Consider the following 10,848-nt stretch of genomic DNA (forward strand, 5'->3'; position numbering starts at 1 on the left):
ACGACGACGACGACGAGGGGAGCAGAGTGATGAAAAAAAAAAAAGAAAACAAACAAAAAAAAAACAACCCCCAAACCCCGATTCCCTTCTCCCCCAGTGGCAGCCGGAGAGGTCTCGCCTTGGGGAGGGGGTGTCTGGCCAAAACGCAGCAGGTCGCTTTGGGCGAGTTTAATTTCAATTTTTTTTTTTTTCGTTTTCTTTTTTTTTTTTTTTTTTTCCTGGTCCTTTTTCCTCCGCCCACCCCCCCTCCCCGCCGCCCACCTTCCCCACCTTCAGCAGGTCCGGCGGCCGCTTCCAGCCCCCCAGCAAGAAGTCCTGGTCCCCCGCGGTGGAGAGCTTTAGCTCCCGCTTGGAATTAGCTTCTCCCACCGGGCTCCATCCATCAGCTCAAATCCCCCCCCCCCCCTCCTCGACAGTGGGGCCGGGCTGCTTAAAACCCTCGGGCAGTCTCCTCCCCGTCCAACCCCCCCCCGGCCCGGCCAACAGAGCCCCGGGAGATGCGGCTGGGGATGCGGGAGCCCCCCTCGGGGCTTGGGGGGGGGGGAGGATGGAGGGAGATAAGGAGGTTAGAGCAGGGCCTAAAGCTTGGGGGGAGGATGGAGAAAGAGCCCCCGGGGGGGTGGGAGCGGTGGGGAAGGTGAGAGACAGCGAAAGCCCGGGGGCAAAAAAAAAAAAACAAAACACCTTTGTCCCGCAGGTACGGGCGGTGCGCGCCGCCGCTGATGGTTCCCGGGGGGGGGGTGGAACCAGCGGGGAGGGTTTGGGGGGGTAAAGGAAGGAGTTTTGGGGGGTTTTAGGGGGTTTTGGGGGGGTTTTGGGGGCACCGGTTAAATTGGGAAAAGGGAAAAGGGGAGGGGAAGAAGGAGGGAGGTTTGGGATCCCACCGGCACGCCCCAGGCGTGTCCGGGTCCTGTGCACCCCGCGGGGGGGTCCCCAAGGGGGGGTTTAAGCGCTGCGCCCCCGATTTCCCCGCTCTGAGGATGCTGGCGGGGCTGGGGCCAAGACCCCTGCGAAGCAGAAACAGCACCGACCTCCCCCTCTGTGGGGTTTTAATGCACCCCCCGGGCCCTTTTCACGAGTGGGGGCACTGGAGGGACCCCATGGGGATGGGCTTTTGGGGTCGGCACTTCTCAGGGTGGGCACTTTGGGGGGTTGTGCCCTGATGAGTTTCGGGTCCTCGTTTGGGCCCCTTGGCTTTTAGGGCAGAGGGATGGGATTTTGGGGCACACTATGGGGCACGCAGCTCCTGCTGTGGGTTTTGCAGGGGTGAAACCCCCCAAAAAGCAGGCGGGGAAGAGGGAAATGAAATCCCCTACTGCCGATTTCTCCGCAGATCACAGAGGGATCCTAGAAAACCGCCTCGCACCCAGGCCAGGGCTGGCCGGGAGAGGGGGATTTTGGCCGGAGGACTCACTCTTGGGACTGATTTAGGTTTAAGCAGCAGATTCCCCAGGCTGAACCCCTCGGCCGGGCTGAATTTAGCAGCAGAGATAACCGGGAGATAAGGGCTGATACCCGGCAGGACAGCGGGAGCCGAGGGAAGGGGGAGAAGCCGGAGGCAGAGCCCCGTGGCGCGTTGGGAGCGGGTAAGGATGGCAGCGGGGTGGGAAAAAAAAAAAAAAAAAAAAAAAAGGTTATTTTGGGGTGGATTTGCTTTTCCCCAAAACCCAGGGGACGGAGGGGCCGCTGTGAGTGTGCCCGTGACCGGCCTAGGACGGAGCCTTCCCACTGTGGGCTCCGAAAAGGAGCGGGGTCAGGGGCAGGGGAAGGGAAGAAGAGCGAATTCCCCTCCCGTGGGCAATAACCCCGATCGGAATAATCCCCCAAATCACAGGCGAATCAACCCCAAAAGCAAATCCGAGCCCGTTTTCAAGCCCCCGGGGAAACAATAGGAGGAAGCTCGCGGGGAGAGGCCTGGAGGGAAGGGGCTCTCCAGGAGCGGGGGACAGAAAGCGCTACCCACCTTGGTGCTGGGGGCAGGGGGGGGGCCTTTGGGGGCCTTTGGGGGCCTTTTGGGGCCGTGGGGCAGGGACCCCTCGCTGCGGGGATGGCGGGGGGCTATGGGGTGCCTGGCTCCTGGTCCTGCTCCGCCGGGGAATGGGGTTGCGGAGGGGGCAGCTGGGTTCTGGTTGTGCGCCCCCCCCCCCTCTCTCCCCCCCCCTATCACCATCAGCACCCCAAATAATTTCTCCCCAGTGTGGCCAGTCTCCCCAGTCCCACCCGCTGACTGGTTTGCCCACGTCACGTGGAAGTGGGCGGCGATGGGAGGAAAAGAGGTGGTGGTATGGGGAAAAAAAAAGAAAAAAGGGGGGGGGGGATGGAGGAGAAGGGGGGGTCCGTATCTCTTGCACCATCAGCCGGGCGCCGGGTTTCGTTGCCGTGCCAAAAATATAAATTTTAAGGGAAAAAAAAGGAATAAAATCCTAAAATGAAGCCCCGGGGCATGCCCACACGGCCGGCCCCATGCTGCAGGCAAAGTCCAGCCCCGCTCCGCGCCTCCCCACGCACCTGGAGGGACACCCGTGGCCCCCCCGTGCTGGGGACGGGGGGCACCCAGCACCCCGATCCCATTACCGGCGACCCCATTCCCTAGGGACGTTTGAGGAGCCAGGGGGATTTCTCCGAGCTCCCGCCCCCAAATCCTTCATGCTCCGAGCAGAGCAAAGTAGGCACAGCCACCCTGCTCCCACCCCAGCGTATTTAGGGGTGCCCCCCCCCAAAATAGACCCCCCTCCCCAAATACAGACCCCCCAACCTTGCCCCCACCGCCCCCCTGTGCACTGCTGCAGGGTCTAAAGGTTCCCGGGGCGATGCGGGGCCAGCCCAGCCGGCTGCAATTTGGGGTCCCACCGAACCCAGGAGGGTCTGGGGGTGCTCTGTCCCCCCCCCCCCCCGAATGATGCTCACACCCTTGATAATTCCTAAAAAAATCCGCCCTGGCCATTATTTGCCCCTAATAATCACACACCAAAGCCCTGAGTTTGCAGTGGGCTGATGGGGGGCTCCGGGGTACCCTTAAATTTTAGGGTCTGATCCAGGGAGAGGTGGGGGGGGGGGCTGGAAGTGGATTTTGGGGCTCGGAAAGTGAAAACCCCGATGAAATAAAAAACCTCCAATTGAAAGATTTCTCCTTTTTATGTTTCAATAGTGAAAAAAAATGTGGAAAAAGCAATTTATGGGAGCGGAGCGCGAGCCCCCCCGTCCCATTGAGCCCCTTATTCCCCCGGGGAATTGGGGGCGCGGGGGCTGCCCCAAAACGGGGGCTGCTTTGGGGCTGGGTGTGGGGCATCGGGGCCGGGCAGCAGGGCTATAGGTGCGGGCACCTATAGAAAAGTCCGTGCGGGCACAGAAACGCGGGGCAATGGCACGAATTTCTTTTAGGACCGCGGTCCTAAACCGGGTATTTAGATCTCTGCTGCGGGTATCGGGTTAGGTACGTGTAAATAAAATGATTTCTGCTGCGGGTCTGTACATCGAAATGCGAATATCGCCTGGGGACGGGACTTAAAACGTGTTCATATATAGGAATATATAGGGTATGTAGGTGTATAGGGTGTAAAAACATAAATTCAGCCCTTGCTAAATACCCACGTGTGCGCGGACATAAAGAGGGGCATGGACTCAAATAGGGGCACGGCGCCGGGCAGGGGAAGGCGGCAGAATTAAATCCCTTTTCTTTTTATTGATTATTTTATTATTTTTTTTCCCTCCCCAGCAGCTGCGGATCCAGATGTGCCGCCATCCCAAGGGACGCGCATCTCCCTGCAAAACCCACCGGATTTTTTTTTAATTTTTTTTTAGGGGAAACTTCGTTGAATTTTTTACGGAATCTCATCTCTTCATTTAAAAAAAAAAAAATAATAATAAGAGGGAGAAGAATTTCAATTAAAAGCGCTTAAAACCTCCGGAGCAGCCCTGCCGGGAGCAGAGGGGATTTCAGGGACCTGCCTTGGCTTCGCCCCAAAAGCGCTGAGCTCAGCCCCGGCGGGATGGATATATGGGGAGGGGACGGACCCGTTCCTTTTTAACCTTTTTTTTGATAAGAAAACGAAAAAAAAATATATAAAAAAATAAAAGCAGAGGTCGGGATGCGGCTGGGTCCCCGCGGCTGCGGCGCTCGGTGGCTGCAGCCGGGACCGGCGTCAGGATTTTGGGGTCGGAGCTGGGAAGACGGGTTTGGGGAGGGATTTAAGGTTTTAAAAATCTGTGCCGAGAATTGATTTTTTTTTTTTTTTTTAATTTTTCCTTAAATCACGCGCACGAAATGGTTGGGGGAGACTTGAGGCAGGAAGAAAAGTCGTTTTGGCACGGGGGGAGGGAGAAGCGGGTACACGCGGCGCCGAGTGCGCAGGGCGCTGGGGTTTGGGATTGCGCTGGGGTTTGGGATTTTTTAATTGCGGCTGCGAGCCGGAGAGGGACGGGGTGGGGTGACTCGGGAGGGCTGCCCTAAATGGTGGGGGGGCAGCCGCGGGCGGTACGGAGCGGGTCTTGTAGGGCCGGGGGGCTGCGAGTACAGGGGCGGGAAAGATGTGGTTATAGGGCTGGAGAGCTGCGGGTATAGGGTTGGGGAGCTGCGGTGATAGGGCTGGGGAACTGAGGGTATAGAGGTTGGGGAAATGAGGCTATAGGGCTGGGGAGATGCGGGTGTAGGGCTGGGGAGCTGTGGGTATAAGGGTTTTGGTGCTGTGATTATAGGGGTTTTGGTGCTGCGGCTATAGGGCTGGGGAGCTGTGGCTATAGGGCTGGGGTCTGCGGTTCTAGGGCTGGGGAGATGCCGCTTTAGGGCTTATGGGGCTGTGGCTATAGGGGATGGGGAGATGCGGCTTTAGGGTTTATGGGGCTGCGGCTATAGGGGCTGAGGAGCTGCTGTTACAGGGCCGGGATCTTCGGCTCTAGGGCTGCGGATCTGCGGCTGTAGGGCCGGGAGCTGCGGCTGTAGGGTTGGGAGCTGCGGCCGTGCTTGGGGCCGGTCGGGGCCGTGCCGGGAGGAGCCGTGCGCGCCCCGGAGACGTCTCGGGGCCGCACCGCCGCCGCCTCCCCCCGCCCCCTGCCCAGCGCCTTCGCAGCTGAGCCCCCCCCATCCCAATTTCTCTCCCCCCCCCCCCATCCGTGTCTGAGCACAAACAAAACCCCAAACCAGCGCCAAACCCCTCTGCCGTGGTAGGGCTGGATCCTTCCCCTCTCCCCCAGGCCCCATCCTGGTGAATATTTGGGGACCCCCGCCCCCCCCCCAAAAAAAAACCAGCGGTGTGTGGGCAGGAAGGGGGCAGGGCTGGGGGACCCTGCTCCGCCCCCCATCAAAATTATGTTATTTAGTTTATTATTTCATTATTTTATTTTATTTTATTTTATTTTATTTTATTTTATTTTATTTTATTTTATTTTATTTTATTTTATTTTATTTTAATTTTCTTTCGTTTCATTTTAATTTATTTCCTTTCCTTTCCCTTTATTTTATTTCAACTTTCTTTCATTTAATTTCACTTTATTCTATTTTACCTTATTTCATTGCGCTTTATTTCACCTTATTCTCCTTCGTTTCATTGTACTTTACCCTATTTCTCTTTACCCTATTTTGCTTTATTTCGTTTCGTGTCCCTCGTAAAACGCAGGCGCGCCCCCGCTGCGGCGCCGTGACCGTGGGAACCCGCGGGAGCGCGCCCGGGGTGAACGGGAGCGCGCCGGGGGCGCGCCTGCGGCCACCAAACCCCTGCCCGGGGGGGGTCCCGGCGCTGCCCCCCCGCCTGCTCTGCCCCAGCCGTGCACAGCCACGGCCCTGACACCACAGCACCCTCGGCCCCATAGCCATATAGACACCGAGCCATATAGACATAGAGCCATACGGCCATATAGACATAGAGCCATATATTGTAGGGCCATCCAGCCTTCTACTCGTCTGCACATTTAGCCCCATAGCCATATAAACATGTCACACGACCTTCTACCCATCTACTCATTTACATTTTTACTCATTTACCCATTTACTCATTTATCCACATATCCATATACCCATATATCCATCTATCCATATATTCTTATATCCATTTATCCCCATATCCTTTTATCCATATACCATACACCCATTTATCCATATACCAATTTATCCATATATCCATTTATCCATACACCCATTTATCCATATATCCATTTATCCATACACCCCTTTATCCATATACCCGTATGTCCATATATTCATGTATCCATTTTTCCATATAGATTTATATCCATTTATTTCTACACCCATATATCCATACATCCAATTTTCCATATACCCAAATATCCTTGCATCCCTTTATCCATACATCCTCGTATCCATTTATCCATATACCCATATATCCCTTTATCCATACATCCATATATCCATTTATCCATATACCCACTTATGAGCATACCCATTTATCCATATATCCATTTATCCCTATATCCATTTCTCCATACATCCATTTATCCAGACACCTGCACATCCACACCCCACACCACAGAGCCACCTGACCCTTTCTCCCCGTGACGTTCCCATCATTTCGGTGTCCCTGTGCCTGACCGTGCCCCCTTCCTACACAGCCCTGCATTTGTCCCCACATCCCCACCCACGCATCCCCCTCCCAAGTGCCCACACCTGTGGGGGGATCTCACCTAACTCTAATTCCAACCCTAACCCCAACCCCAATCCTAACCCTAAACCCCCAAACCTAACCCTAAATCCCCAACCCTACCCCTAGCCCCAACCCTAACCCTAAGCCCCCAGCTCTAACCCTAACCCTAAACCCTAACCCTAACCCTGATTCCCCAACCCAACCCCAACCCTAAACCCCAATCCCAACCCTAAATCCTCAACCCTAACCCTGATCCCCAACCCTAACTCTAAACCCCCAACCTTATCCCCAACCCCAACCCTAACCCTGAATTCCCAACCCTACCCCTACCCCTAACCCCAACCCCAACCCTAAACCCCAACCCCAACCCTAAACCCCAACCCCAACCCTAAATCCCCAACCCTAACCCTGATCCCCAACCCTAACCCTGACTCTAAACCCTCAACCTTACCCCTAACCCCAACCCTACCCCTAACCCTAAACCCCCAACCCTACCCCTAACCCTAAACCCCCAACCCTACCCCTAACCCTAACCCCCCAACCCTACCTTAACCCTAACCCTAAACCCCCAACCCTACGCCTGCCCCCCCGCCGGGGCCGTGCTGGGGGCCGTGCTGTCAGCCCCTATTGATGAGGTGTGGGCTGACGGCGGGGAGCGCCGGGGGGGGGCGGCGGGGACGGCTCCGCTCCAGACTCCCCGGCGCTGGGGTCAGCGCCCCCGGCAGCCCCGACGCCGCCTCGGCCCCGGGCACGGCCCCGGTCCTGGTCCTGGTCCCGGTCCTGGTCCTGGTCCTGGTCCCGGTCCCGGCCCTGGTCCCGGTCCTGATCCCAGGTTTTGGGTTTTCGTGTTTCTGATGCTCAGAGATCAAGGGCAAGGGGGAGTTGGACAGAGAAGAAGGCTCCGGTGGGGTGGGTGGTGATGCTGGAGGTTGGACTGCAGGGAAAAAAATTAAAAAGTAAAAAAAAAAAAAAAAATCAAAACAAACAAAAAAACATTAAATAAAATGCACACTAAAAAAGAAACACCCCCATTAAAATGGGGATCGTTTTAAGACAGGATTTTTTAAAAAAAATCAGATTTTAAAATAAATAGGGTTTTAAAATAAATAGGATTTAATATTTTATTTTTTATTATTTTATTTATTTATTTATTTTTTTAAACATGAAAGAAACTGTATTTTTCCCCAAGGAAAATCCAGCCTCTGGGTGTTAGAGCTGGGGTGATGGGGAAGCTTTGGGAACACTCCTCGCTTCACCCTGACCTGTCCCAACCCTGTTCCCCATGGGGCCAGGACACAACAGAGCCTCCCCCAGCCCCAGGTTTGGGAGCGGAAGGAGGTCCCAAAGTCGACATAGGATCGGGAATCCTAATCTCTCTCCAGGCTGAGCTGTGTCCCTATAACTGCAGGTGGGGAGGACTCGGCTCCGGTAGTGGGGTTGGCATCAGCAGAGCTCATAAATAATCAGCCCTTAATCTCCAAGCTGCTGCCGAGCCCCCTTGGGGTTACAATGAATTTCCATGTGGTTTACACCCCCATTTCTGGAGCTGAGGCAGCGGCGTGGGCATTTTCTTCCTACAAAACCATGGGCCCAGCTTTCCAGAGATATCCTACAGAAAAAAAATGCTTAGGGCAGCCCCTGTGCCGCCGCTCCCGGGCAAGGAACATCACAAACTTCCCCGGCTTAGCTCAGCCCAGCAGGAATTCGGACTATGCTGCCGAGATTCCTATGGCCGTGCAAATAAAGCTTCCAGCTTCCATTTGGGAAGAGCCTGCCTGCTCTCCCGCTGTCGCCCTTTTGGGATTTACACCTAGAGAAGTGTTGCTGGCACTGATGCTGCTGGTGCATTGGCATTGCTCGGAGGTGCTGACCCCTTGGCACAGTGTTTGGGCTCGGACAGGGCTGGGAGAGCTTAGGCACTGTGGGTTCTTCACCCCGGGGGGCTCATCCTAGGGAAAAAGGGAGAAAATGCCCCAAAATGTAGCTCAACATGAGAGAGAGTTTGTCATAAATGAGGTTCTCATGGGGCAGAGCCCCAGCGCAGCACCCCGTGGGAGAAACGTTATAGTGGAAAAATTATCCCCAATTAGCCATCATTCTTAGATCACTAATTATTCTTAGATCATTAATTATTCTGAGATTGTTAATTTGGTGTTTAATAGAACTGCAATACCCTCAGGGCAATGTGCCTGGAGGCAGGGGCAGGGATGCTGGTTCCTCCGGTGGTCTCCAGCATCACCGATGCTGCACCGTGGGGCTGGCAGTGGCTGGAGGACACCACCTGAATCCTGGGGTGCCAAAAAAAAATGCTGGGGGGAGCCTGGTCTTGTGCCATCCTGCTCTGCAAGGGTTGGATTCAGCAAGGGATGGCTCCCCAAGGACACCTCCAAGGGAGGCGTCCAACCCCATGCGATCCACGATAACTCCCTGGCCAGGTGGAAGCAACCATTTGGTTGTCTTCTTCTTTTTTTTTTTTTTAATTATTATTTTTTGCTCCGTCTTCTTTTTTATTTTATTTCTCTTCCACGAAAGACCCCGGAGCACTTTATGAAGAATAATTAATGAATTAAAAACAGGTGTCAGAAGTAGAACTGAGTAGGAAAAAACACTTTTCGGTTCAGCAGAAAATCAAGAATAAAAAATCAAATTCATAGAGGAAGGACGTTTGTGTTTCAGCTGGAAGATGCAGAAATGCAAAACCAACCAACTGGGAAGCTCAATATTTTTTGTTTCTGCCCGAACGAAGCTCTGAAGTGCAATATTTTTGCTCATTTTCCAGTTTTCTTTTTTAACACTTTCACTTTCCTCGTTGGCTTGCTTGTTTTGAGAAGATTCGAAGACATTTCTGGTTGAATAGCTGTTTAAACTCAATAAAGAAGAAAAGCTGTGTTTGAACTGATATGAGCAAGAAGTTTAAACATTTCTAATTGTTTTCGGTTACATTTAGAGTTGAGTTTTTGTTCTTGAAAGGATAACACAGTGTGTGCACAAATCCAGATGTCCTTTACCAGTGAAAGCTGAAAATTATTTGAATTATTTTCCTTAGCTTGACATAAAAATATACTCCTTCTTCCAAGAATCTTCTTTTCTGGGGGTTTGTGTAGAGAATAAAGAATATATTTTAACTCCTGTCTACTTCCTGCATGCCTGCCAGTCTGAACAGCCTTGGCTGTTAATAACTTGCTGTGGGAAAACTGCAGAATGGGCCAAAAAAGTTACATTTTCTGTTGTTGAAGGCAAAACAAAACAAAACAGCAGGGCTTTTGTTGTTTGACGACTTCCTAGCTTCTCACCTTCAAGGGAAAATGCTGTCAAAACTGCAACTCTCCTCCAGAAACGCCAGCAAAGGCTTTAAAAGAGAGCTCTCCATATTTTTATTTCTATTTATTGATTTATATTTTGATTTATTTTTTTAATTATTATTATTATTTCTATTTTTTTTTTTTTTAATTTATTTTAGCCAAGGAATCATCCAAGAGAGCAGGGCAGAAACAGGAGCTGCTGCCACCCTCATGAATTGCAGGGTTTGTCCCTTCCCTGCCTCCAGATGCCCACAGGGTGAAGCTGGTGGAGTCCCATCGAGCATGGACATCATGCGATGGTGGCAGCAAGCAGTTTGGGGTCCACTTGCTCTGTTTTTAGTTACAGTGCCCCTGAGAGGGTCTCCTTTCTAGGTATGGGGTCTCCTCCTGGGTTCAGCCATACTGGAGCATGGAAACTGGACATGGGCTGTAGGGCCCAAACACTTTGTGGCCCAGGATTCTTCCCAAAGCATGTTAGATTCATGGGGTCATCAAAACACCTTGGTCCTATGACATGTGGGACCTTCAGGGTGCCCACACCCAGCCGTGAAGGGGTTTGGTTGTGACCACTCTGTGTTGACAACCACGGTTCATGGGATGGATGTGGCCAGCCCAGGCCCTGCCGTGCTTCACTCCATGTAGTTGAGCTTTTCGGGGCCAAATCCCTTCCCCCAGGAGCCTTAGGGCAAATTGTGGGTCTGGTGGCCTTCTGCATCCCTCCAGAAGGCTGCTTCTTCACAGCTAGAGGAACCAACCCTCACTGACTTACATGTAGACATCACCAGGCAGCATCCCAAGACGGGTGGGTCCCAATGGGCCGTCAAGCCAGGCCCAAATCATGTAAAATGTGCTTCATTTCCTTCCCTTGGATTGACGTGGCCACCAATGTTGAACACACAGCAGAGAGTGAGGACATCTGATGGTGATGGATTCATTTTTTTTTTCCTTCCTTT

Source organism: Netta rufina (genome assembly GCF_964035555.1).
Source record: "Netta rufina genome assembly, chromosome: 3".
NCBI lineage: Eukaryota > Metazoa > Chordata > Aves > Anseriformes > Anatidae > Netta > Netta rufina.